Below are 27,570 nucleotides of genomic sequence, written 5' to 3' on the forward strand. Positions count from 1 at the left end.
TTAATGAATAGTACAGAGCCATATTTGCCTCCGTCTCCAACCGAGGGCCAAATGGCTCGTTTTAGCCCTATCACAAAAAATCGTCTCCAACTAAGGGCCAAACATAATTCATTATTTAAATTTAAAAACTACAACAACTTAAATTCAAATCCAACAACTTAAATTTAAAAACTACAACTTATATTTAAAAACTACAACGGTAACTGGCCCCAAAAACCAAAAAAAATAGAACTAAATTTAATGAATGATTTAGGTATTTATAGGAAGAAAAAAAAATTAGAATTTTTAAGAATTAAAAAAAGAAACAACTGGCCGAATTTTTTTTTTTTTTTTTAATCCAACAGTAACTAGTGTCAGCTAGCCGTTGGATTCAAAATTTTGTTTAAGGCCCTCTGGACCCTTCAGTTAGAGATGGCCTAAGTTGCCGACTCGGGTCTGCACCAAACAATACCGAGCTGGGCCCACTTTGGCCGTCATCTATTATTTCCGAATTAAGCCCTTGGGCTGATTGCAGCTGCATGATTTTCACGCCCACTTGGGATGTTAACTCTATGATTTTCACGTCCACTTGGGCTGCTAACTGCATGATTTTCTTGCCCACTTGGGATATTGACAGTGGCATAAATATCAAGCCCACTTAGAGCAACTCCAGCGTTGGAGCCCTCCCCCCAGGCAATGCACTATTCAATCCACCTAATGAACAATAACTGCCCTTAATGAACAGTAAATAGCCCTGGCAATAGAATTTGCATCTCCACCGTTACACTTCAATAGCCCTGGCAATATGCAATAAAATATTAGTATTTTTTTTATTTATAAAATAATACAAAATAATTTTAATTGTAATATCGGATAAGATTTTTAATCGTTCTCGTTGCGCCACGTGTCATTATCCGAAGTATTATTAAATAATACAAAATAATTTTATTTGTAATTTCGGATAAGATTTTTTGTAACATCCCGTCCCGAAACTAACGAAACGTACATTGAAATTACAATTTTGTCCCCTAGTTCGTTAAACTTACGTGTAGTTTAGTGTTGTATGGTGTGGTGTGTAGGACCACCCACACTCATACATTTTCTTTTTCTTTCCGGGATTCCCTCCCTCATTCCCTCACTCTGTCTTTCTTTTTCTCTCTCTCTCTTTCTCCTTCTCTCCCCGAGTCCATCTTCTTCTTCTTCTCTTCTCAACACACGGACATACACACAAACATACTCAAACTTCCACCAATCAAGAAACCAATTACACCATTGAACTCGTGAGGTTGTGAGGAGCACAACCATACCAATTCCAGGTAAGAATTCGAACGTTTTCACGTCGTTTCAACAATGGCCGAATTATGCACTGTTCATGCAAACCTAAACTAGTGTGTTTTTGGAATTTCTAAGCTTGTAGATGTGTTTGTGAGGTCCCAAGGAGCCTCGGAGTGGTTCGTTGGGTGAGTTTGGACGTCGGGAAGGCTAGGTTCGAAGTTGGCCGAACTTGGATCGTTGTTGCAGGTGAGATTCCTTAATTTTTAGGCCTTAAAACTAGTCTAACGTTGTTCTACTAGTCCTAGGCTTCATTTTGGTATAAAGAACGTGAAAAATGGTTGAAAAACGAAGGAGAAAACTTAGTTTGAAAATTACCCAGTTTTCCGGCGCCGTCGCCGGCGCCGGCGTCTCGCCGGAGAAGAAAGGAGAATATTCCGTTAAGTCTAACGGAATATTCCTAACGGCAGTGACGGAATCTGGTTAGATTTAACGAAATATTCCGTTAGTTGACGGAATATTCCTGACGGCGTCAGCTGACACCGTCAGTGTGCAGTGCACGTGGCCGCGCGTGGGGGGCGCGTAGGTCCGTGCCTGTTCAGGCGCGTGCGTGGTCCAAAATTTTTTCTAAAAATATGGGCGTGATCCTGAGGTTGTGTAGATCACGTTGGTATATTCATTTGTCCAATTTGAGGAATGTATGAGAAGTTATTACGAGAAGTTGCTTAGGTGCTTTTAAATTAATGTTTTCGTAACTTTGTCGCGTATAGGTGATTCGTTTTCCGAGGACGAGCGTACACACTCGAGGCAGGGGGGCTACGACCCTTCTAATTATCAGTGAGTGGGCTTTTGTTTTCCGTATATACCTATATACATATTAATTCCCAGAAATTAAATAGAAAAGGTTATATGTTTTATGCCATGCATCATATGAATATTATTTACGCATCATCGCATGTATTAGTTGTGGCATACATATATATATATATATGTGTATTTGGTGCTGTGGACGCACAGGTAAGTGCCAGCTAAGCGGTATTCATGTTGTTATGCAATGGTAGTTTGAAATGTTTAGAGAGCTCATAATCTGCACCCCCGGTGTTAGTGCTCCCGCCCAGGGCCAGGGCACAGCCTTCACGTGTATGTTCACCAGCACCGCATGCTCGCCTTGGATCCAAGATAGGTGCAAGCCTGTCGTACAGACCACAATAGGTGGTTCCGACTTGTAGGTGACCCGCGATTTATCGCACAGCTTCACGTGATCGTAGCACTAGAGCATACATATATATATTACACCCAGCCTGTCGTACAGACCACGTTAGGTGGTTCCGACTTGTGTGCAGATTCAGTTATTGAGTTGAGAGTGGAGTTCTAGATTCAGCCGTACAGGTCACGTTAGGTGACTCCCGGCTGCCAGATTATATATTATCGATGTGAATTACGCTTGAGCATTTATATTTGATTATGAGATTCTGTTGTGGCATATTCTCGAGCATGAATGGCATATCATGGAGCATGATTGACATATCTATACATACGTATATATGTTCATTTCTGGGAAGTATACAGGTTTTACGGCGAGGGGTTAGAATGTATTTTGCTAAAGAGTTTTCAAAGAACTTTGTTTTGCCCACTCACGCTTTTGTTTTTGCGCCCCTCCAGGTTCTAGTGGTCTAGCAAGTTCGGTGGTTTAACCCAGAGGGCGTCCCGGCATTTCTGACAGACACTCACCATTGTAGGGTCACCTTCGGGTGTAAATATGTCGTATCTTTTCCTTTTCGACTGCTGTAGACTTGCTCTGAATTGTGGCTCACATACACTAGTACTTTGTATGCTATTAGGTTTTTAATTATTAGTACTTTTATATTACCTTCTCATTAGCTTCCGCACGCGCACATGGTTACGTCACCTTCGTGTGACGGCCAGCACGCCCTGATCTCGGTCGGGGTGTGTCAGCTTGGTATCAGAGCCTAGGTTTGGCAGTCCTGTGTCTTTGTGAGTATTCTAATAGTTGGTGTCTTCTGTCAGAATCATGCCGCCTCGTCGGGAACCACGTCGCTCAGATGAGTCTAGTTTCCCTGATCTTACTCAGTTGGGGGAAGTGATTGCTACAGCCCTTCAAACAGTGATGCGCCCTCCCCAGAGGACTCCTCTGGAGACTATGTATAACCTGAAGTTGGATAAGTTTAAAGGTAACGAGGGTCACGAAGGCGCAGAGCGTTGGTTGGAACACATAGAGAAGACTTTCCGTGTGTTACATAACCAGGGGAACCTTCCTATGGAAAGGTGGGTTGAGACAACCTCTTGGTTTCTGGAGATGGAGTCTGCAGCTTGGTGGGAGCAAGAACTTCGTAGGTTGACTCCAGCTCAGAGGACCGATTGGAATGTTTTCAATGACGTGTTTCAAAGGAGATTTGTACCCCCTGAGTATATCGACCGTAAGAAACAGGAATTCACTGAATTGAAACAGCGAAAGATGACGGCTAACGAGTATTATCGTAAGTTCACTGATTTGTCTCGTTACTATCCTGATGTCGCTGGTAATCAGGCGGAGATGCTTCGTCGTTTTCGCTTGGGCACTAAGAAGAGATGGCGTTCTATGGCCACTACTACTCACTGTGAGTCCTACCAGGAGTTCTATGAGATATTGTTGAGGGTAGAGGACTCAGAGAATATGTCGAGCGACAGTGATGAAAAGAAAGATGACAAAGGGAAAAGTCAAGTGTCGTTTGGGCCTCGCCAGACTCAGAACTTTAAAAAGGGTGGTGCCAGTTCAAGTTCGTCTAGTGGTGGTTTCAGTGCCTCTGGACAAGGACGTGGAGGTAGGTTTTATGGAGGTGCTCGAGGCCAGAGACAAGGTGATGGTGGCCGAAACCGAGTCCCATTTTGCCGTAGGTGTAATAACCGACACTTCGGCGAGTGCAGGCAGATTAGCGGTGGTTGTTTCACATGTGGACAGGTGGGACATAGAGCGGTGAATTGTCCCCAGGGTCAGCAGCAGAAGCCGCAGCAGACCTTTATGCCGCCACCTGCACCGATTCGGCAAATCCAAGGTCCGAGTAATTATGGTCAAGCAGGTAGAGGTGATGCCTATCACTATCAGGGTGATGTTGTTCCCTATGCTCCGGGACCGTATCAGTACCCCCAGGACCCGTATTCACAAGGTGGTTATCCCCCGTATCCCAGTAACTACATGTCGTATCCTCCAGCTCCAACGGGTGGTTCTCAATGGTACCAAGGAGGACAGTATCAACAGGGTGAGATTGCCACAAGTAGTGCAGGGTCTTCGAGACAGATGGGTCAGCCCAGTCAGGGGCGTGGAGCTCAAGGTCGTGGTGTTCAAGCGAGCAGAGGTCGTGGTGGACGACAGCAGGGCCAGGGGCGTATTCACAATATTTCCCTGCAGGATGCTCAGAACAACCCGGACTTGATAATGGGTACGTTAAACATTCTTGGTTATTTTGCTAGAGTCTTAATTGATTGTGGAGCTACACATTCCGTTATTTCTCATACATTTGCTCAAGTAACGCAACCTCGCCCCACACCTCTAGGGTACGATTTAGAATTCGCTATGCCTAGAGGAGAGAGATGTGTTGTAGATTGTATGTACCCAGGATGTCCAGTGATAGTAGAGGGTGTTGTTATGCCCGCTGATCTTATTCCGTTAGATATTGTCGATTTTGATGTGATTTTGGGCAACGATTGGTTGCACTTCTATCGTGCCAACATTGATTGTTACGGGAAAGTAGTTACGTTTCACCGTCCTGGATTACCTCAGGTTACTTTTGTGGGTGAGCCGAGTGGAGTAAGACATGGTGTTATTTCGGCTTTGCGAGCGAAGAAGTTGTTGACTAAAGGTTGTCAGGGGTATCTAGCTCATGTGGTGCTAGAGGAGGCCGTTCCTAGCAGAATTGAGGATGTGAGAGTGGTTAGACACTTCCCTGATGTTTTTCCTGAAGACTTACCTGGTTTACCCCCAGATCGAGATGTGGAGTTCAATGTTGAGTTGCTTCCAGGTACCAATCCTATTTCTTTAACTCCTTATCGTATGGCTCCTGCTGAGTTAAGGGAATTGAAAGTGCAGTTACAGGAATTAGTGGATAAGGGATTTATTCAGCCTAGTATTTCACCTTGGGGCGCTCCAGTGTTGTTTGTGAGGAAGAAAGATGGAACTTTGAGGCTATGTATCGATTACAGACAATTGAATCGGGTGACGATTAAAAACCGTTATCCATTGCCTCGTATCGACGATTTGTTTGATCAGCTGAGAGGTGCTTGTGTATTTTCCAAGATAGACTTGAGGTCTGGGTACTATCAGCTGAAGATTAATAGGGATGATGTTCCTAAGACGGCGTTCAGGACTCGTTACGGTCATTACGAGTTTATGGTTATGCCGTTTGGGTTGACGAATGCACCAGCAGCTTTTATGGATTTAATGAACCGGGTATTCCAGCCTTACCTGGATAGATTTGTCATTGTCTTCATTGACGATATTCTGGTGTATTCTAAGTCCAAAGCAGAGCATGTTCGACATCTTACTTTGGTGTTGAAGAGGTTGAGGGAACACCAATTGTATGCTAAGTTTAGTAAGTGCCAGTTCTGGTTAGATCAAGTCGCGTTTTTGGGGCACATCATTTCTGCTCAAGGTATTCTTGTTGATCCTTAGAAGGTTGCAGCTGTGGAAAGTTGGGAGCAACCACGAACCGTCACTGAGGTGAGAAGTTTCATTGGTTTGGCGGGATATTATCGGAGATTCGTTAAGGATTTTTCGGTGATTGCCTTACCACTGACGAGGTTAACAAGGAAAGACGTTAAGTTTGAGTGGAATGATAAGTGTGAGCAGAGTTTCCAGCAATTGAAGCATTGTCTCACTCATGCACCTGTTTTGACACTCCCGGACGATAGTGGTGATTTCGAGGTTTACAGGGATGCTTCCTTGAATGGTCTGGGATGTGTATTGATGCAGCATGGTAGGGTGATTGCTTATGCTTTGCGGCAGTTGAAAACCCATGAGATGAATTACCCTACACATGATTTGGAGTTGGCTGCTATCATCTTTGCGTTGAAGTTGTGGAGACATTATCTTTACGGAGAGAAGTGTAGGATCTTCACACATCACAAGAGTCTTCAGTATCTCTTCACCCAGAAGGAACTTAATCTTCGTCAACGGAGGTGGTTGGAGTTGCTCAGCGATTACGATTGCACGATTGATTATCACCCTGGTCGTGCGAACGTAGTAGCCGATGCACTTAGCAGGAAGTCACATAGTCGTATCAATGCGTTGTACGCTAGTCGTATTCCTCTTTTGGTGGACTTGCGTGCTACGGGAGTAGGGTTAGAAACAGAAGATCGAGAAGTGGCATTGCTTGCTAATTTTCAAGTTAGGCCAATCTTAGTTGATCGGGTGCTTGAAGCTCAGGTAGCTGATGAACAGATTCAAGAACTAATTCGAGCTCGAGATCAAGGAAGGAGGCAAGATCTCAGAGTTCGTGATTCTGATGGCATGTTGATGTTAGAGGGTAGAATGTTTGTGCCTAGTAATGCGGATTTGAAGAAGGAAATTCTTGATGAAGCACATATCTCGGCTTATGCCATGCACCCAGGGGCAACTAAAATGTATCATACTATTCGACCATTTTACTATTGGCTGGGTATAAAAAGGGAGGTAGCTGAGTATGTGAGCAGGTGTGTTGTTTGTCAGCAGGTTAAAGCTGAAAGAAAGAAGCCGTTTGGATTGTTGCAGCCGCTTCCCGTTCCAGAGTGGAAATGGGAAAATATCACTATGGATTTTATGTACAAGTTGCCGCGTACACATAATGGCTTTGATGGCATTTGGGTAATCGTTGATCGGCTCACTAAATCGGCACATTTCATTCCAGTGAGAGAGAAGTACTCTTTGAGCCGGTTAGCGGAATTGTTTATTTCAAAGGTTGTGAAGTACCATGGTGTCCCTGTAAGTATTGTCTCGGATCGTGATCCACGATTCACATCGAAGTTTTGGGTAGCTTTTCAAGAAGCTTTGAGTACGAGACTACTTTACAGTACAGCATATCATCCACAGACGGACGGACAGTCTGAGAGAACTATTCAGACCTTGGAAGATATGCTGCGAGCATCGGTGTTACAGTTCAGTGATGCTTGGCACCAGCGGTTAGATTTGATGGAATTTGCTTACAATAACAGTTTCCATTCGAGCATTGGCATGGCGCCATTTGAAGCCTTGTATGGTAGATCTTGTCGCACTCCGTTATGTTGGTCAGAAGTTGGCGAAAGAGTCTTAGTAGGTCCGGAGATTGTCGAGGAGACTACTCAGAATGTTCAGGTAATTAGGTCTAACCTAAAAGCAGCTCAGGACAGGCAGAAAAGTTTAGCAGATCGACATGCTACGGACAGAACGTATAAGGTCGGAGATTGGGTATTTCTAAAGCTTTCACCGTGGAGAGGTGTTGTACGGTTTGGAAAGAAGGGGAAGTTGAGTCCCAGGTATATCGGACTGTACCTAGTCACAGAAAGAGTTGGTGAGGTAGCTTACAAGTTGGAGTTGCCTTCGGAGTTGGCTAAAGTGCATAACGTTTTTCACGTGTCTATGCTCCGACATTATGTTGCGGATTCGTCGCATGTGATACCTCCTCAACCGTTAGAGATAAATCCAGATTTGACGTACGACGAGGAACCGTTAACGATCTTAGATTGGAAAGAGAAGGTTCTGAGGAACAAAACGGTGAATTTGGTGAAAGTTTTGTGGAGGAATCACTCGATTGAAGAAGCGACATGGGAGACAGAAAATAGGATGAGGGATTTGTATCCTAGATTGTTCTTCGATTACTAGGGGTTATATGTGGTTGTTTTGAATTTCGGGACGAAATTCTATTAAGGAGGGTAGGTTGTAACATCCCGTCCCGAAACTAACGAAACGTACATTGAAATTACAATTTTATCCCCTAGTTCGTTAAACTTACGTGTAGTTTAGTGTTGTATGGTGTGGTGTGTAGGACCACCCACACTCATACATTTTCTTTTTCTTTCCGGGATTCCCTCCCTCATTCCCTCACTCTGTCTTTCTTTTTCTCTCTCTCTCTCTCTCCTTCTCTCCCCGAGTCCATCTTCTTCTTCTTCTCTTCTCAACACACGGACATACACACAAACATACTCAAACTTCCACCAATCAAGAAACCAATTACACCATTGAACTCGTGAGGTTGTGAGGAGCACAACCATACCAATTCCAGGTAAGAATTCGAACGTTTTCACGTCGTTTCAACAATGGCCGAATTATGCACTGTTCATGCAAACCTAAACTAGTGTGTTTTTGGAATTTCTAAGCTTGTAGATGTGTTTGTGAGGTCCCAAGGAGCCTCGGAGTGGTTCGTTGGGTGAGTTTGGACGTCGGGAAGGCTAGGTTCGAAGTTGGCCGAACTTGGATCGTTGTTGCAGGTGAGATTCCTTAATTTTTAGGCCTTAAAACTAGTCTAACGTTGTTCTACTAGTCCTAGGCTTCATTTTGGTATAAAGAACGTGAAAAATGGTTGAAAAACGAAGGAAAAAACTTAGTTTGAAAATTACCCAGTTTTCCGGCGCCGTCGCCGGCGCCGGCGTCTCGCCGGAGAAGAAAGGAGAATATTCCGTTAAGTCTAACGGAATATTCCTAACGGCAGTGACGGAATCTGGTTAGATTTAACGAAATATTCCGTTAGTTGACGGAATATTCCTGACGGCGTCAGCTGACACCGTCAGTGTGCAGTGCACGTGGCCGCGCGTGGGGGGCACGTAGGTCCGTGCCTGTTCAGGCGCGTGGGGGCGCGTGCGTGGTCCAAAATTTTTTCTAAAAATATGGGCGTGATCCTGAGGTTGTGTAGATCACGTTGGTATATTCATTTGTCCAATTTGAGCAATGTATGAGAAGTTATTACGAGAAGTTGCTTAGGTGCTTTTAAATTAATGTTTTCGTAACTTTGTCGCGTATAGGTGATTCGTTTTCCGAGGACGAGCGTACACACTCGAGGCAGGGGGGCTACGACCCTTCTAATTATCAGTGAGTGGGCTTTTGTTTTCCGTATATACCTATATACATATTAATTCCCAGAAATTAAATAGAAAAGGTTATATGTTTTATGCCATGCATCATATGAATATTATTTACGCATCATCGCATGTATTAGTTGTGGCATACATATATATATATATGTGTATTTGGTGCTGTGGACGCACAGGTAAGTGCCAGCTAAGCGGTATTCATGTTGTTATGCAATGGTAGTTTGAAATGTTTAGAGAGCTCATAATCTGCACCCCCGGTGTTAGTGCTCCCGCCCAGGGCCAGGGCACAGCCTTCACGTGTATGTTCACCAGCACCGCATGCTCGCCTTGGATCCAAGATAGGTGCAAGCCTGTCGTACAGACCACAATAGGTGGTTCCGACTTGTAGGTGACCCGCGATTTATCGCACAGCTTCACGTGATCGTAGCACTAGAGCATACATATATATATATTACACCCAGCCTGTCGTACAGACCACGTTAGGTGGTTTCGACTTGTGTGCAGATTCAGTTATTGAGTTGAGAGTGGAGCTCTAGATTCAGCCGTACAGGTCACGTTAGGTGACTCCCGGCTGCCAGATTATATATTATCGATGTGAATTACGCTTGAGCATTTATATTTGATTATGAGATTCTGTTGTGGCATATTCTCGAGCATGAATGGCATATCATGGAGCATGATTGACATATCTATACATACGTATATATGTTCATTTCTGGGAAGTATACAGGTTTTACGGCGAGGGGTTAGAATGTATTTTGCTAAAGAGTTTTCAAAGAACTTTGTTTTGCCCACTCACGCTTTTGTTTTTGCGCCCCTCCAGGTTCTAGTGGTCTAGCAAGTTCGGTGGTTTAACCCAGAGGGCGTCCCGGCATTTCTGACAGACACTCACCATTGTAGGGTCACCTTCGGGTGTAAATATGTCGTATCTTTTCCTTTTCGACTGCTGTAGACTTGCTCTGAATTGTGGCTCACATACACTAGTACTTTGTATGCTATTAGGTTTTTAATTATTAGTACTTTTATATTACCTTCTCATTAGCTTCCGCACGCGCACATGGTTACGTCACCTTCGTGTGACGGCCAGCACGCCCTGATCTCGGTCGGGGTGTGTCATTTTTAATCATTGTCGTTGCGCCACTTGTCATAAAATCCGAAAAGACAATTATTGGGGATGGATTTTCGATAAATTTTTTAATCGTACTCGTTATGCCACGTGTCATTATCTGAAAATACAATTATTGGTGATGGATTTCTGATAAGATTATTAACCAATCACGTCGCGCCACGTGTCATAATCTGTTCACAATCTTTGAGGATAGATTTCCATCAGATTTTTAACGAATGACGGCATGTCACGTGTCATAATCTGTTCACAATCTTTGAGGATTGATTTCCATCAGATTTGTAACGAATGACGGCATGCCACGTGTCATTATGTACAACCTAATCATTTCTGAATCCTCTATATAATCCACCATCCATCCTCACAAATCTCACACCAATTTTCTCAAGATCTCTATCATTATTCATAGTTTCTGCTTCCTTATTCACAAAAATCTGTATCATTATTCATAGTTTATGTTTCTTTCTTACAATGTCTTCTTCTTCTTTCTCAAGGATGATGTGGGAATTCAATCAGGAACAGGAAGAATTGTTTAACGAATCAGAAGAAATGTTCAATCACCAAGGGGCAAGAAATGAGAGGGAAGAGGATGAGGAGCGTCAAACCGTCGAGTCGTCCAAGGTATGGCTCAGATCTGCAGGCCCAGCCGTTCTGGAAACCTTGATAGAAGTAGGCAACAACGAGGTATGGAACTCTTGGATGATTATTTTGTTCCTAATCGTGCATTCCCTGATACGTACTTTAGACGTCGTTTTAGAATGGAACGACATTTGTTCAACAAAATCATGATTGCAGTTTGCAACCATGATTTCGCTGAGTACCTCCGCAAACCTACAAACATGGACTTGGAACGGCTGTTGAAGAAGGCGGAGATGCGTGGCTTTCCTGGGATGATTGGAAACATTGATTATATGCACTGGACGTGGAAAAACTGTCCAAGTGCATGGCAAGGCGCTTACGGGGACATAAAATGAGCAAAAAGTATCATTCTGGAGGCGGTGGCATCTTTTGATACATGGATTTGGCACGCCTTTTTCGGGGTCCCGGGAGCTCAAAATGACATCAACGTCCTTGCCCAATCCCCAGTGTTCAACGATGTCCTGCAAGGAAAGGCACCAAAAGTGATGTATGAGGTCAACGGACGTATGTACGACGGGCCATACTACCTAGCTGACGGCATTTACCCGCGATGGTCAACATTTGTCAAAACAGTGCCACGTCCGCAGAGTGCAAAGGAAAAACACTTTGCAAGCTGTCAAGAGGGGTGCAGGAAGGATGTGGAGCGTTGTTTCGGTATCCTCCAAGCTCGCTGGGCGATCGTCAGGGGTGCTGCCAGATTGTTTGATGTAGAGTTGCTTCGATCTATCATGATGACGTGCATCATTCTTCACAACATGATTATGGAAGATGAGTACGATTATGAAGCCGTTGATGAATATGAGCCAGACATGATGAACAATTCAAGAACACATATATATTGTGCTCATGACGTCACCGATGAGCCTATGCAACATGAGCCATTACAAAGGGATGGACGTTACAATGAAAGGCTCATTCAACGATATACTGCATTTCAAATGCCAGACATGTACAATGCCCGACAACTTGACTTGATAGAGCACCAGTGGGCATTGAAACAAGCTGAAGATAATTAAGTTCATTTTGTGTGTTTTTTTGAATTTGGTATGTTTATGTTATTTTATTTGGTGTGTTTTATTATTTGGTATGTTTATGTAATTTTTTTGGTGAGTTTTTAATTATTCCGTATGCTTATGTAATTTTATTTGGTGTGTTTTTGTCATTTCAATAAATATTCTCTTAGTATAAATAACTTACCAAATTAATTTGAATAAATATTCAATAAATTGGAAACAACATAAATAATACAAACAATAAATAATAAATTACAACCCAAAGTGATTGGAAAATTATGGGCTCCGATTACAAAAAGTACTCTATTCATCATCACTTAACCAATTTGTGGTGCTAGGATGATCTTCTCTTGTGGTGCTAGGACCACCTTGGCTTGCTATCGCTTCTCTTGCACGCCTCCTTCGCACCACGTCCGCTTTCTCTGACTTCCAAAAAAATTTGGAATTTGGAGACTTCCCTTCTAAAGGCGTGTTCATAATCTCACGATCTTGTTGAGCCCGTCTTTCTTCTCTAACATGTTCCCTTTCTTGCCTAAGTAGCTCTCTTTCTCTCTCATTAGCCTGAAATTCTCTCTCAATAGCTGCAGCTTTTGCATCATCTCTAGCCTTATCACCCTCATATTTCGCCAGTTCCCTCGCCAAAGTCAATTCACCTTGGCGAGTAAGTTCTTCCATGAACTTTGCATAATCGTTCTTGGAAGCACTTCCTTTTCTCTTTGAAGCCTTCTTACCTTGAGGCCTAATTGGATAACGGGTCGAACCCGACGCTTGTTCAGGGAGGGCCGTTTCGAGCACTTCTTCTGCATCATCTTCATCAACATGCGAGACATGATCGGGTGTAAAGTGTAGATGGGTGTTGTTCATGTGCACTTCTGGACCGACTGGCACAACTCTAAATTTAGGACAATCTTTGACAATATTCCAACATTCCCACCAGTTGAATGATTTATTTTTGCTTTTGGTTTTGGCAGCGTACCAAGTTTATGCTTGAAGTTCCTACACACTGAAAATAAGTAACAAATAAATAATACAAATAAATAATTATAATGAAAATAAGTAACAAATAAATAATACAAACAATAAATAATAAATTATGTAGGTAACAAATAAATAATACAAACAATAAATAATAAATTATGTAGGTAACAAATAAATAATATATTGTTACCTGATCCGAGTAATTTTCCCCACTTCGAATATTACTACTAGCTTATGCCAAGGCGTCTCTCCACGTACTAAACGATTGGCTAAGTAATTTCCAACGACTGGACATCGATTCTTTGGTTCTTTTCCCACCAATTTTCTCAAAAAAATTGGTATGAATAAGACTCCACATTTCTCACAACTGCATCTCATTACCCGTAAGCGAACTATGAGTAACTTCAACCCAGCTAGTACACAACGCAACATCTTCAATAAGCGACCAATTCGTACCTACACCAGTGGTCATTTTGTTGAAAAAAAAAACGGATTCAAACTTTGAGACAAAGAAAGGAATGTGATTGAAAGTAGTTGAGAAAATATGAAATTGTTGTGTAAGGTAGATGATAATGAGAAGGTATTTATAGAAAAGTAAAAACAATTTTTTTTACAATTTTTTTCAGATTTTTCAGATTTTTTTTTAAATTTTTTACAATTTTTTTTAAATTTTTATTCAATTAATTAATCTCTGCCGTTGGATATAAAAAAATTTGAATTCCAACACTCCAGATTGTGCCACGTGTCACAACGGTAACTTTTCTTAATTTTAAAACTATTTTTTCTTTTATTTTTTTTATTTATAAAGCATTTTAATATCCACCGTTGATCTCAGATCGAACGGTGGATATTAAATAAGACTTTTTTTTTTTTTTATCGTTGAGATCGAACGGTCCAAATTAAATAACCGTTGAGATCTAACGGACCGTGGGAAGCCACGTGGCTTCCCAACGGTAACTGACAAAGGTTTTTTTTTTCTTCTAATTTTGTGTCAGTGACGCGCCCCCACGCGCGAGTGGGGTGCACGCACCTAACACAAAAAAAATTTAATATTGCCTGACGCCCGGCTGACGTCAGCGCTAACGTCACATGGCCCTCAGGCTCTCGGGCTGGCAATTCCCCACGGGCCCGGAGCTCGGGCCTCCACCTTCGGTCGGGCTAGCCCACGCTGGAGCCCTCCCACCTGCCCTTGGGCCCTTGTTCTGTCCACTGTCCCCCGAGCTATAGCCCACGCTGGGCTTGCTCTTAAGCTGCTGACTGGTTCAGTTTTTGGGCATTCACACGGCCCAATTTCTGTGTTATTTTGACTCACACGATCAAGAAGCCTAGTAGCACCGTGTCACTTAGACTTACACGGTCAAGAAGCCCACTTGGGCTATGATTTGCAACTGAGCCATGATCACTTGGGGTATAGTTTGCAGGGGGCTACAATCTGAAGGTGGTGCATTAATTAAATTGAACTCGCTATAATCGTCAATTAAGGTTGTCTCCCCCTAAGGAGTGTGGCTGAGAGTAAAAAATAACTCGTCTTCAGAGAATGTAACATCCATGGTGACGTACATATGTTGAGTATATGGATGATAACAATTATAGCCCTTTTATTGAGGACTAAAGCCAAGGAAAACACATTGCACTACACATGGATCAAGTTTGCTTCGTTGATTTTTGTGAAGATGGACTTATGCCATACAACCAAAAACCCGGGGTTTGAGATGAAAAGTGGAAGGTAGCAAAACATGATCGACAAGCACGACCAAAGGTGTTCTAAAAGAAAGAACACGCGACAGCATCCAGTTCATGACATAAATAACATAGGTGATTGCATCAGCTCAGTATTTCTTGGATGCACAGCTACCAATAAGAAGACACGGGTAATCTCAAGGATGTGCTGATTTTTTCATTCAACAACTCCATTTTGCTGTGGGGTTTGAAGACACATAGTTTCATGAAGAATGCCATTTTCTATTAAAAAAATTGAGAGAGATCTTGATTAAGATACTCATCACCATTGTCTGATCGAAGCACTTTAATATGGAATGAATATTAAGTATAGGCCATGTGATAAAAAACTTTGAAGATGTCACCCACATCGCTTTTATTTTTCATGAGGTACAACCAAGTCATTCAAGTGCAGTCACCAACAAATGTTACGAACCAACACACACCATGCTGAGTATTAACTGAAGATGACCCCTACACATCAGAATAAATTAACTTAAATGAAATTGCTCTTTTATTCAAACTTGGAGAATATGAAGCTTGATGATTTTTAGCTCATGTGCAAACATCACACTTTAATGAGGACTCTGGAATATTACCAAATAATGACGGAACCAATTTTTGCAAATAACCAAATGAGGCATGACCTAGCCGACGATGCCACAACTGAATAGTCTTCAATTTTTGCACTATTATGACCTTGAACTTGATGAGCACGACCCTGTACAACACCGTCAACATAGTATGTCACGCCCCAAAAATGGGCACGTAATAATGCCACACACTATTAGTAACGCAATATTATAGTGTTAAAATCCAACACTATAGCACTACATTCCTAATGGAACGTAAGGCTATTTGAGGGGAAGTAAAATAATTTATTTTTAAGCAGTACTGAATCAGAAATCATTTTGATAAAACGAAGATTTGGATAAAAATTTTACCTAGGAAAAGAACTTCACCATCTACAACAAAACCGAAGAGTTCAAGGTAATTATCATACTAAACCAACTCTTTAGTACGACTTGGAAATACAAAACGTTGAGTTTGACTAAAAAAATCCCTTCAAGATGGTGAGGCAATGAACGACCGAGAGGTTGACAAGTAATAACAACGCTAGTCTCGACTTTAGTCCAGAACATCTTTTTGTAGGTGCACTGGTCCTAGAATAAAGTAGGGGTGAGTATCACAAACGTTCATCGCTCCCCCTCAGGGAATCCACCCCCAGCTAGGTTTGAAAATAGTATACGACACTACATATACTATAGGAAAATGATTGATGCACAACAAAAGCTTTGTTTAGTTTGGAAATAGATTGTATGCTCACATAATTTCCTTTTTAAAAAGAAAACAGGGATCTCAATAAATCGCTACATGCCTAATGACCGATCCAATGACCAACTACCCCCTTACGTGGACTAACTCCAAACGAATATACTTATGGTAAGCTGTAGCGAGAGTGTCCTTTAAAGCTTTACTCTTAGATATCCTAGTACCTCTCCTAGAAAGGTAGTGGCACTAATCCCTTCATAGTAGTCCCTCTGGAGGTTTAGGAGATCGAAACCCAAGGCGGTTGCTATGCCCCCTTCACTCTCAAGTCATCACTTTAATTTGTAGCATAAAACAACATGCATATCATGATATAAAACAAAACCATTTTTCCTCATGGTTTTATCACAACAAAATCTATGCAACTTTCACATGCATTTGTATATTTACATATACATATATGCACAAAATTCCATAACTAGGGTAAGTGAGGATCCCCCTATTTGGTCTCCAAGCCAAGCAAGCAATATTCCTCACCAATACCTCGAATAAATGCAAGCACCGTTTGTAATTGGAGTCCCTAGTTCAACAATTACAATGTCACTATATGTTCATATATAATGACTAAACTTTATTCCCATAACAACAACTATATCCAATAAGGACCTTCACTTTACCAGGAAAAAAAAAAAAAAAAAATCTGTATTTGAACTTTTTATTATTTCAAAAAGGTTCCCAAACTTTTGATAATTGCACTTTGGCCCCTTAACCTTTGGTAATTTGCAAAATTACCCCAAAATTGAAACTATTTTTGTAGTTCAGTCCCTGGCATGAAACCAGCGGCTTTGAGGTTTTTTTCCCAACAATTCAAGATATATTTCAAGCCAATGCACAATCCATCAATAGTACAACTTACTTTGTCTATACAAATGTCCTTTAAAGACCAAATTTGATGAATTTCAAGTCAAACATCAAATTTCTTTAAATCTCATCTATATGAAACTTGTACAAAATCTCAAAAATCTAATCATATGTAAATCTTTACCTTAATGTCTCAGAAATCATTGTCCAGTCATCAAATAGGCTTCAAAGCCCTCAATTCCAAAGCTAAAATGAAAATCCATATTACTACTGTAATAGCTAAGCTCCACTTACTTGAGCAAGTTCCTTGATCACTCCTAAACCAATGTATTTCTTCCACCCTTATTTCTTTTCTAATCTCTCTTTTCTAATCTCTTTCCTCATATGTATATAAATATTAGAACTAACGCTTTGCATATCAATCTCTCGTGGTTCCTTTCTCCTTGACATGCATGCGTGCAACCTTAGATCTCATTTCCAATCCAACTCACGTTCTGAAAACAGAGAAAAGTCCCTATTTATAGTAGGCAAAGGTCTACTGAGGGAAGAAATAGGCAGAGAAGAAACATTGGTGCATCCCTTAAAAGCAACACGTGGTTGATGACTCATGGAATGCAATACCACGTGGCAATTCATAATAAGGTGACTAACGCATCACAAGATGATGTGTCATGCATTTCATATGGCCAGGGAGGAAACCATTTTTCCTCATTGTTCTATCACAACAAAATCTATGCAACTTTCACATGCATTCGTATATTTACATATACATACATGCACAAAATTCCATAACTAGGGTAAGTGAGGATCCCCCTATCTGGTCTCCAAGCCAAGCAGGCAATATTTCTCACCAATACCTCGATTAAACGCAAGCACGGTGTGTAATTGGAGTCCCTAGTTCAACAATTACAATATGTCGCTATATGTCCATATATAATGACTAAACTTTATTCCCATAACAACAACTATATCCAATAGGGACCTTCACTTAACTTGAAAAAAATAATAAAAAAAAAAAAATTGTATTTGAACTTATTATTATTTCAAATAGGTTCCCAAACTTTTGATAATTGCACTTTGGCCCCTGAACTTTTGGTAATTTACAAAATTACTCCCACTGAAACTATTTTCGATGTTCAATCCTTGGTATGAAACCAACGACTTTGAGGTCTGTTTTCCCAAAATTCAACCAATCTTTCAAGCCAAAGCACAATCCATCAATAGGTGTAAATTCAAGTATTTCTAATATACATTTGTTTTTGGTACACTTTTTTCACCCAATTCGTTGCTGCTCGTGTGGTCCATTTGAAAATGTTTTTTGTTCAGTCCAGGTGGAGGCTCTTGCTGCAAGGGAAGGTTTGGTGATAATCGTTGAAAGGGGCTTATCAAATGTTATTTCGGAATGTGATTCTTTCCAGATTGCAAATGCGTTGCGTGGACATTGTCCCACAAGGTCAATGATTGGGCCTATTATTGAGGATGCTAAAGCATCTATATCGTCGATCACTGGAGTTGTTCTGGCCCATGTTAGGCTAATGAAATGGCTCATCAGCTCGCCAAGTTTGCGTTATCTTGTGATGGTCTTCGGTCTTGGTTCAAGAAACCTCCTGATTTTCTTGCATACCCTTTTGTAATTGATTGTAATGGTTATGTTATGTGAGGGCTGTGCTTGTACTGTGTAATGTATCAACTATTCTTTTTGTTGGAAATGAAATATCTACAGTTGCTTTCAAAAAAAGGAATGGGAGAATTGTAATGATTGAATTATAATGGCTATTTTACTAAGAAAACATATGAGAATTGTTATTTTTATGCTTCAAAAATTTTATTATATATATTTCATAAATAATTTTTTTTAAATATAAAAAAATTTAGAACATACAATAAAAATAAAAATGTTGAAATGATAAGAATTCCCAAACAAGTTATTACTTACTTTCTTGTATATCGGATTGCCCTCTCCTATCAGCGCATATGAAAATCTAATAGGATCAGTCGGTACTCTCCTAATTAGGTGGGCTACAGGATATATGAGTCGTATACTAGACTCAGCCTTTTTTCTCACCCAAATCTAGCAGAGGAAGAAATCTATAGGCATATAGAATAGGGAAACCTACTTAATGAAAATATCAAAGAAATTTGTAGCAGCAGCTCTAGATGTTCCAGTTATACAAGTAGCTGGAGAGAGAGAGAGAGAGAGAGAGAGAGAGAGAGAGAGAGAGAATCTTAATTTTTGAATGTGACATGACACAGTTTCTGTGCCTGTGTATGGGAGAGAGAGAGAGAGTAATGGGCTTTTGGAGATTTGCAGAGAAATGGGATTGGTTTCGAATTAGATTTTGTTTCCAATTCACGTTTTCAAATGTCAAATGCGACATTCCCCTTCTGCAAATCTTAAGGAGTATATAATTACTAATTTATTAGTATTGTTGGTTCACATTCAACAAGTTTATTCTGACACGGACAACGTGTATGCGCGGCCATTCACACAAAACCGAGAACTCCTGCATTAATCAAGCTCATTTGCGATTCTACTTGCATGTGGAATGCCATATTCAGTCGGGCGTGCTGAAACACTTCCCACAAAGAGAGGTCTGTCTATTAACCTTCACATTAATCATAAACAACTAAAAACGTTAAACTAGAATAATCATTAAAGAATACCTCAATACCATTGCTTAGTCCATTAAAGCCGGCCGATTATGATTGCAATAACATATGCACACGAGGATATTCTTATACGATATCAGCAACAAGAATTATACACCTTGGCGGAACAAACAATGTTCATGCATACCTTCTATACAAGCTTTATGTAATCCAATCCATTAATTAATCAAGGGAAATTGAAGAATATGAGTACCAGTGACTCTAAGGTTGTTCTAGTCACAGGTTGTGCCAAAGGCGGAATTGACTATGAATACTGCAAGGCTTTTGTCGAGCAGAAATGCCGCGTCTTCGGCATCGATTTCTCACAGCGCATGAACGACATAGACCTAAGTCTTTCGAACAACATCGACACACTCGAGCTTGATGCGTCTTCGGACGAAAGTGTCGCATTGGCTATAAAGACAATTATTTCCAAGTACGGCCGCATTGACGTACTTGCTAATAATGCCGGAATAGGAAGCACGGGACCTCTCGCGGAGCTTCCGTTGGACACTATACGAAAGGTTTGGTAGATTGGGAGATTAACACGCTCGGGCAACTCAGACTTGTACAACAAGTAGTGCCCTATATGGCATCACAACGAAGTGGCAGTATTGTAAATATCAGCAGCGTTGTGGGCAAAGTACCAACACCATGGGCAGGTTCTTATTGTGCAAGCAATAAGAACGCAAAGAGATGCTACCACATTTCCCACGTTCTTCAAGTGCAGGACATGGATACAAAAAACTACCAATCACCCGAAGAACGCAAAGAGATGCTACCACATTTCCCACGTTCAAACTCTAATGCGTAAACCGCAAAATACAACATGTAATTGTGCATACTTAAACTGTTCAAAATTTTGGGACAATTCAAGAATTAATTGGACCGCGGTCATACTTTTGCATCCATTCGCGAAATCCAACTAATTCTCAAACGAGAAACTAAGCTCATATGAACATTGCAAACCATGTTTTGTACATCCATACAAAAATGTTTGCATACAAATATATAAACTCACAACACCTATAAACTACATAGAACACAATTTAAATGAATGGAAATTAAATAAGTTAGTTAAGAAAAATTATACCTCCGAGACTAATGACAATCCTGACGGCCGGAGGAAATATTTCCAGGGGAAGGTAGCTGCTGCAATGCAATTGTTTTGTAGCTTCTGCCTTCTTGTATTTTGGTTAAGTTTAGTGAAGTGAAAGATTTTGCGTGACGAAAGCATCGTCGCGCAAAACCTTGGGCTTCAACTTTTTTGCTTTCGTCATGCAAAACCTTGGGCTTCAACTTTTTGGCATCATCCAACTACACTTTGCCGCATTTTTATAACACATTGCATGACGAACCATAGTTCGTCGCGCACTACTTATTATTATTTTTTCAACGTTCTTTTTTCGAAAAAATTAATTAATTTTTCCATTCACTCTTCAAATTTTTTTCAAACCACATAAATACTTAATAAATCAAGATCTTATTTCATTATACCATTTGTGCATAATTTATCAATATACATATTTATTAAAATGCAATAATTTTATTAGTATCAAACATTAAGTACATATTTAATTAAACTCTTCATACTAAAAAAACTTAAAATTCAGTTCTAATTATTAAATAAGCAATAAAATTAAAATAAAAAACCATATTCTACTCATCCGCCGGTAGTTGTGGTTCTTGCTGTAATTCTGCCGTGCATTGATTATCAAACTTCCACTCCCGGAAACGCGACTTGAACATGTTGTCAATAGCCTTTATCAGATTTGGGTCATTTTTGTCAATGTCCCAATTAGGCTGTCATGCAAAAATTAATAAATTAAAAACTCACTATTATATCATATTTAACAAACATTATTATTTAACTAACAAAATTAACACATACAGCTAACTCATCAATCATTTGCATACAAATTTTCAGTTCTAATATTTATTCTAAAAAAAATTAAAACCTTAAATAAATTGATATTATATTCCATTTATTTATTTAAAAATCAAACATGAATTAAAGCATAATTAAGTCCAAATAGATAACTTATAAAAAAACCTTAAATTGAAATATTGTCATAAAAAACATAAATTTAAAACTACTATTTTGACGGTGCTCCATTCTGCTTGACGTCAGAACGCCACCGGTTGTAACCTCCCTCCAATGCTGCTTCCATCAACTTCATCAACACTTCGTTCGTATCATCATCAAGAGTATACTTACACTGTTACACATATATGCAAATAATTAATTCCAACATATAACAAAAAAAATTCACAAAATTAATTATTGATCCATCAATAGTATACTTACTAATAATTCATCCATCACCGCCTTCTTCACATTCTCGGGCACATTTTTTCAAGAACGTCACTCAGCAGTAAGACAATTATTCTCTATGGCTACAACAATCACATGCACGAACTCCACATGTTGCCTCAAATCATTCGGGTTGGCGGGCACGCTCTGATTCTTGTTTTTATCCTCCATCCCAGCACGAACATAATTGTGAAGAATATGGATAATAGAATTATGAAGAATAAGTAAAGCAGAAGCGCATATTTATAGGAAGGTTAGGGCCTTTGCACGACGAAGGCTTTGTCGCGCAAAGACCCGCACTAAATGCAGTGTAGATTCCTATTAATTCACATGCACTGAATGCTCTGACTCAAAGCTGACTATAACTTGCACGACGAAGCATTTGTCACGCAAGTGTTCCTCGGTTTCCCATGCATTGAATGCTCTGCCCTAGAAACTGAACAAGCTTTGCGTGACGAAGCCTTTGTCGTGCAAAGGTTCCGCGGGAAAATTTTCGTCGCGCATTTATTTTTGTGCCAAAAAAAAAATCACCTGCGGTTTTCTTGCTGGTTTTGCGCGATGAACATCTTTTTTTCGTTGTGCAAACGGTTTTGCGCGACAAAGTTCTCCGTCGCGCAAAGTTTACCAACCTTGGTCGACGAAGATATGTTCTTCGTTGCGCGATGCGTCCTTGCACGACGGAATTTGCTTTGTCGTGCAAGTAGTTTTTCCTACTAGTGTAGGCATGTGGCACATAACGTTTTGGGTCCCAAACCACCAAAGATTATTAGTTTTGGTCACATGACTAGTTTGTTTGCTGTGCTTTCATGTACCTTTATTATGTATATTTTTTATGATGTCTGCATATTAGTTTATTCATTTGGGTTTGTGATTGTCTGTATAAATTTTTATATAGTTTAATCCTCATTAGAAAAATATTTTAAAAAGTCTTCCATTTTTTTTTTTTTTTGTGGTTTTTAAACTTTAATCCTTCAAGAAAATTAAAATTTAAAATAAACCTTTTGCTAGATTACATATAGATTATAGTCCCTTGATGTGTCCTTAATTCAAAATAATTAATGTGCATTTTATTTAATGTCTCCCATTAAACATTTTGTGACAACCCGTTCCAAATTTTAAGTTTTTATTTTATTTTAAAAGCGTGAATTTACGAAATTGCCCTAGAGGCAAGGACTTTGACTTCCGTTGACCATCGACTTGAGAGATGTGAGACTTATTCTTTTAGCATATCCTCGTAGTACTCATTGGTACGAACGTATAGGCGAAAGCCGTTTGCGAGTCCGAATTATAACGGTATAGTTACAGTCGTTCGAAATTGGTTATTCAAGGTTTAGTGTTTATTTAAATTAAATCCCCACTTTGTGGGGTGAAGCCCAATCAGAAATGGAGGAAAGAAAGAAAAGAAAAAAAAAAAAAAAAAAGGAAAAGGAAGTGGCTTCCCGTCCACCCGCACCCACCACGAGTTCCCATTTTCCAAGGCCGATTCCGGCCAACTCCGGTGGATTTTTTCGATGCCACCACCACCATCTTGAAGCTCTCATTCCCCTCTACAAAACCCACCCAAGAACCACCTTGATTAACCATGGTATGTGGCGGTTTGAGGCCACGAAAGTTGATGAAAATCAATAGTGCTTCAGCCACCCTTTTCGATTTTTCGGCAAATCGGCAAAGCGATGGCTGATGCCACCACTTGGTCTTTGTAGCCCATCATCCCAGGAGCAAAACCCAACCAACTTTGACCCCGTTGGACCACCATAGACGACGAATCGACATCGGGAAGTTTTAGGCACCTGCCGGCTTTGTGGGCAAAATTGACCATCTTCCGTCCACTTTTGGATTTCGTGGCAGGTATGAAAGTTGCTCCACTCACTGAGATCTTCATTTCTGTGAAGTTTGAGAATTTTTTGGAAATAGTTGAATTTTCCGGCGAGTCGGGGCGGCCGACCGCCACCCGCGGCGGCGCGTGGCCAATGGGCCGCCAATGCTATTTTTAGGCTATGTCGAATGTCTTGAATTCAGTTTTGTCATTTGAATGATGTAGGTTGATCGTTGAAACCTAAATTCGTTACGATACGTTACTTGATAAAAATGTGAATCGATGATCCAACCGTTGGATCGTCACCAAAATTGGATACATTATAATACGTATTATTTAAAGATCATAGGAATTTATGGATCGGAAATCCGACTTACGGATCTTCCTGAATTGGATTTGTAAGTTAGTAAAATAAATGTTCACGGCCACTTGTTTTAGGCAATTGACGGAGATCTGACCGTTGAATCGTAATGAAATTTTAATATGTTATTCTAGAAACATATTGTGTATCGTTGGGAGTTGCGGATTGGAAATCTGATATGCGGATCTTCCAGGTCAAGTTATACAAGGTTGTAAACCCTACCGTCGATCTTTGATCGACTGTTGACTTGTGGTCAGTGGGTCTCAAACTATTTTAGAATGTCGTTGAGGTTGTGTTTTATGTGAATTACGTATTCTACGGATAAGAGTTCTGAGATGTGATTTGATAAATGGTCACAGGGACCAATCATTCAGGACGCCTCAATGCGTGCGCTAGAGAATTATAGCGTGGACTCGAGGTGAGTGGATCTTTTCCTTTTTATCGTACATATTATTGAGAGTTCTATCGACACTTTTAAATTGATTAGGTATATTACCTTCATATAATTATTGTGAATGCTTGAAGTACCTATATGAACTACGAATGGCTTGATCCCTGTTTAGGGTACGTAGGCAGTCTAACGAGACGTTAGATGCAGCCATAAAATATTTGAGACAAAAGCCTTGCTTGGGAAATTGAGTAATGCGAAGGAAATTGGTAAAGGCAAGTTTTAGTTTTGTGAATTAGTTAGTTAAATTAGTGTTAATTGGGTTGTCATAGATAATTATCCCTGAAAATAAGTAGTTCGGGAGTAGGGCATTATTGATTGTACACTTCACACTGTATTGTTTATAATTGAAAATGCTACGACATGGTTGAGTATTAGATTGCATCAAGGTATATCCATATGTATATTACTTGCATATAATTATTGGGAATGCTTTCAAGTGCAAAGGTGAACTCAGGACACCTAGGTAAGTTCAAGTGAGTTTATGGTATTAGTTGAATCGATTGCGTTATAGCATGACTACAGTTATGTGTTAGGCAACTTCGATACTGTCGTACTGGTTGCCATGAGTTGCACATGTTATATTGAGATGCATTGAGAGCTCATAAACCTGCACCCCGGTGTTAGTACTCCCGCCCGTGGCCAGGGCACACTCCTTCACGTGATGTTCACCTCCCGCACCTTACGCTCACCTTGGATCCAAGGTAGGTGCACAGTCCTGTCGTACAAATCACTTTAGGTGGTTCCGACTCGTAGGTGACCCGCGATTATTCGCACAGTCTTCACGTGATCGTAGCACTTGAGCGTATTTATTTACACCCAGTCGTGTCGTACAGACCACTTTAGGTGGTTCCGACTCGTGTGCAGGTATACTTATTGAGCTATTGGCTAGCCATGATTGATGAGATATGGATAAGTCGTACAAGTCACTATAGGTGACTCCGACTTATATGCTAGCCAGGATTGATGAGATATGGATAAGTCGTACAGGTCACTATAGGTGACTCCGACTTATATGCTAGCCAGGATTGATGAGATATGGATAAGTTGTACATGTCATCTTAGATGACTCTGACTGATATATCACTTTGTATTGATTAAGTTCATTTGGCCTACTTATTAATGTATGGTGGAGTTGATGGCAAACCGTGGTTTTGGTCGTTTCTGAGTATGGTTTGGATATATGTATATATGTTGTACTGTCCTATAGAAAACGATAAGGGAATTACAGTGAGGGGTTATTACTGTTAGAAGGTAATAGTTTTGGGAAGCTTGGTTTTATTGCTTACTCACACTTTCTGTTTTGTACCCCTTCAGGTTTTAACTGCTGAGTTCGTATCGATGAGGATATATAGCTAATCTTAGTATTGGTGGCTACTTTTAAGGGTATGATTCTTACCCACACTACTGTACCTTACTTATGCTCTGACATCGCGTGTGAAATGGGTTTGCTCCCACTCGTAGCGCACTTTGGTACTTAGCCACTTATAGATTCAAATTTATTCACTTTTTATACACTATCACATTTTATGGCTTCGTCACCTTCCAGGTGTCGGCCAGCACAGCTCGATTCAGGGTCCAAGTGGACTTTCTGGGTCGGGGTGTGTCATATTTAAATTTATTAATATACAAATTTTAATTTATTTTTTGACCAAAAAAAAGTTTTTTTTTAATTAATTAATTTTATTTAACATTCTTCAAACTTGAAAGACTCAGTTAATGTACCTAAATGTATATACCGAAATGTATTATATTGAACTAATGTATTTAAATGTTAGTACCGAAATGTATGTACTGAAATATATGCATCGAAATGTATTATATTAAATTAATGTACCTAAATGTGTGTACCGAAATGTATGCACCGAAATATTAGTACCGAAATGTATTATATTGAATTAATGTACCTAAATATTTGTATTAAAATGTATGTACCGAAATGTGTGTACCTAAATGTATGCACCAAAATGTATTATAATGAATTTAATGTACCTAAATGAAAAAGACAATGTACATCGAAATATATTGTATAACAAAAATTAGTTTATCTAAATATTTACAACAAAATATATTATGATAAATGGAATGAAAATGAAAATTATAATGAAATAAAATTAATACATTAAAATTAGGAAGAAAAAGAGAAATAATTAAAAAATGCAAATGTAATTAATAAATGAGGTTATTGGACTAAAATTATATTTTGATCTTACTCATGATTTTAGTCTAAAAATCATCTTTGCCAAGGATTAGATTGAAGTTCCTATTAAAACAATAAAAAAACAAAAAAAGACATAAATATTATTATCAACATTACACCAGAATATTGGATAATTAAGACTAATGGGTTATGGTTATGTAGAAGAAAGTATGATTTAAAGATTGTTTCAATATTTATTATGGTGTTGTCTTTCAGACTTTAAATTAACCCACAATTTGTGTTCAAAAGGGAGTTGCAAATTAGCCTTGTGAATAAATTAAGGTTTGGGATAACGCCTTTTGTTTGTCAAAGTTTTGCATACTCCTAAGACAAACCTCATATACACTAAAGATAACAAGAAAACTCAAGCGGAAAACAAGAACAAAAACTGTAGAGTATTTATACGGTGCTTTTCTAAGAAAAGGTCGGAAGAATGGAAATATTTTTTATGTAGCACTTGTAAGATCCCACATCGTCCAGAGGAGTGATCCTTATATGTCTATTCCCATCTCTACCTAGCACGAGGCCTTTTGGGAGTTCACTGGCTTCGGGTTCCATGGGAACTCCGAAGTTAAGCGAGTAACGCGCGAGAACACTTCCATGATGGGTGACCCACTGGGAAGTTCTCGTGTGAGACAATATCGTGCTACGGTGGTGAAGCGGGTCTGGGAAGTGATCTGTCCCGGACCGAAATGTGACAGCACTTGTATGTGATTTTGTAGGTAATAAACTCAAAAATTCGTCCTTTATTTATAGACTCAAGTGTCCAATCTTGAAAGGGTTTGAAAACCCTTCAAAACCATTTTTGCACCCTTTCAATAAGAGGCACCACTTCATGTGGAGCATCTTTTGTCATTTGAATTCAATTTCTAACAACAAAAGCATGAACCTA

The 27,570-nt window shown here is 39.9% G+C and overlaps 1 pseudogene; it reads left to right on the plus strand.

Annotated features, from left to right (window-relative positions):
- The first annotated feature begins 19,745 nt into the window (after window positions 1-19,745).
- Window positions 19,746-20,353, plus strand: LOC137724345 (uncharacterized; annotated as a pseudogene).
- The last annotated feature ends 7,217 nt before the right edge of the window (window positions 20,354-27,570 follow it).

The sequence above is a fragment of the Pyrus communis genome, chromosome 1, assembly GCF_963583255.1.
Source record: "Pyrus communis chromosome 1, drPyrComm1.1, whole genome shotgun sequence".
In the NCBI taxonomy this organism is placed as follows: domain Eukaryota; kingdom Viridiplantae; phylum Streptophyta; class Magnoliopsida; order Rosales; family Rosaceae; genus Pyrus; species Pyrus communis.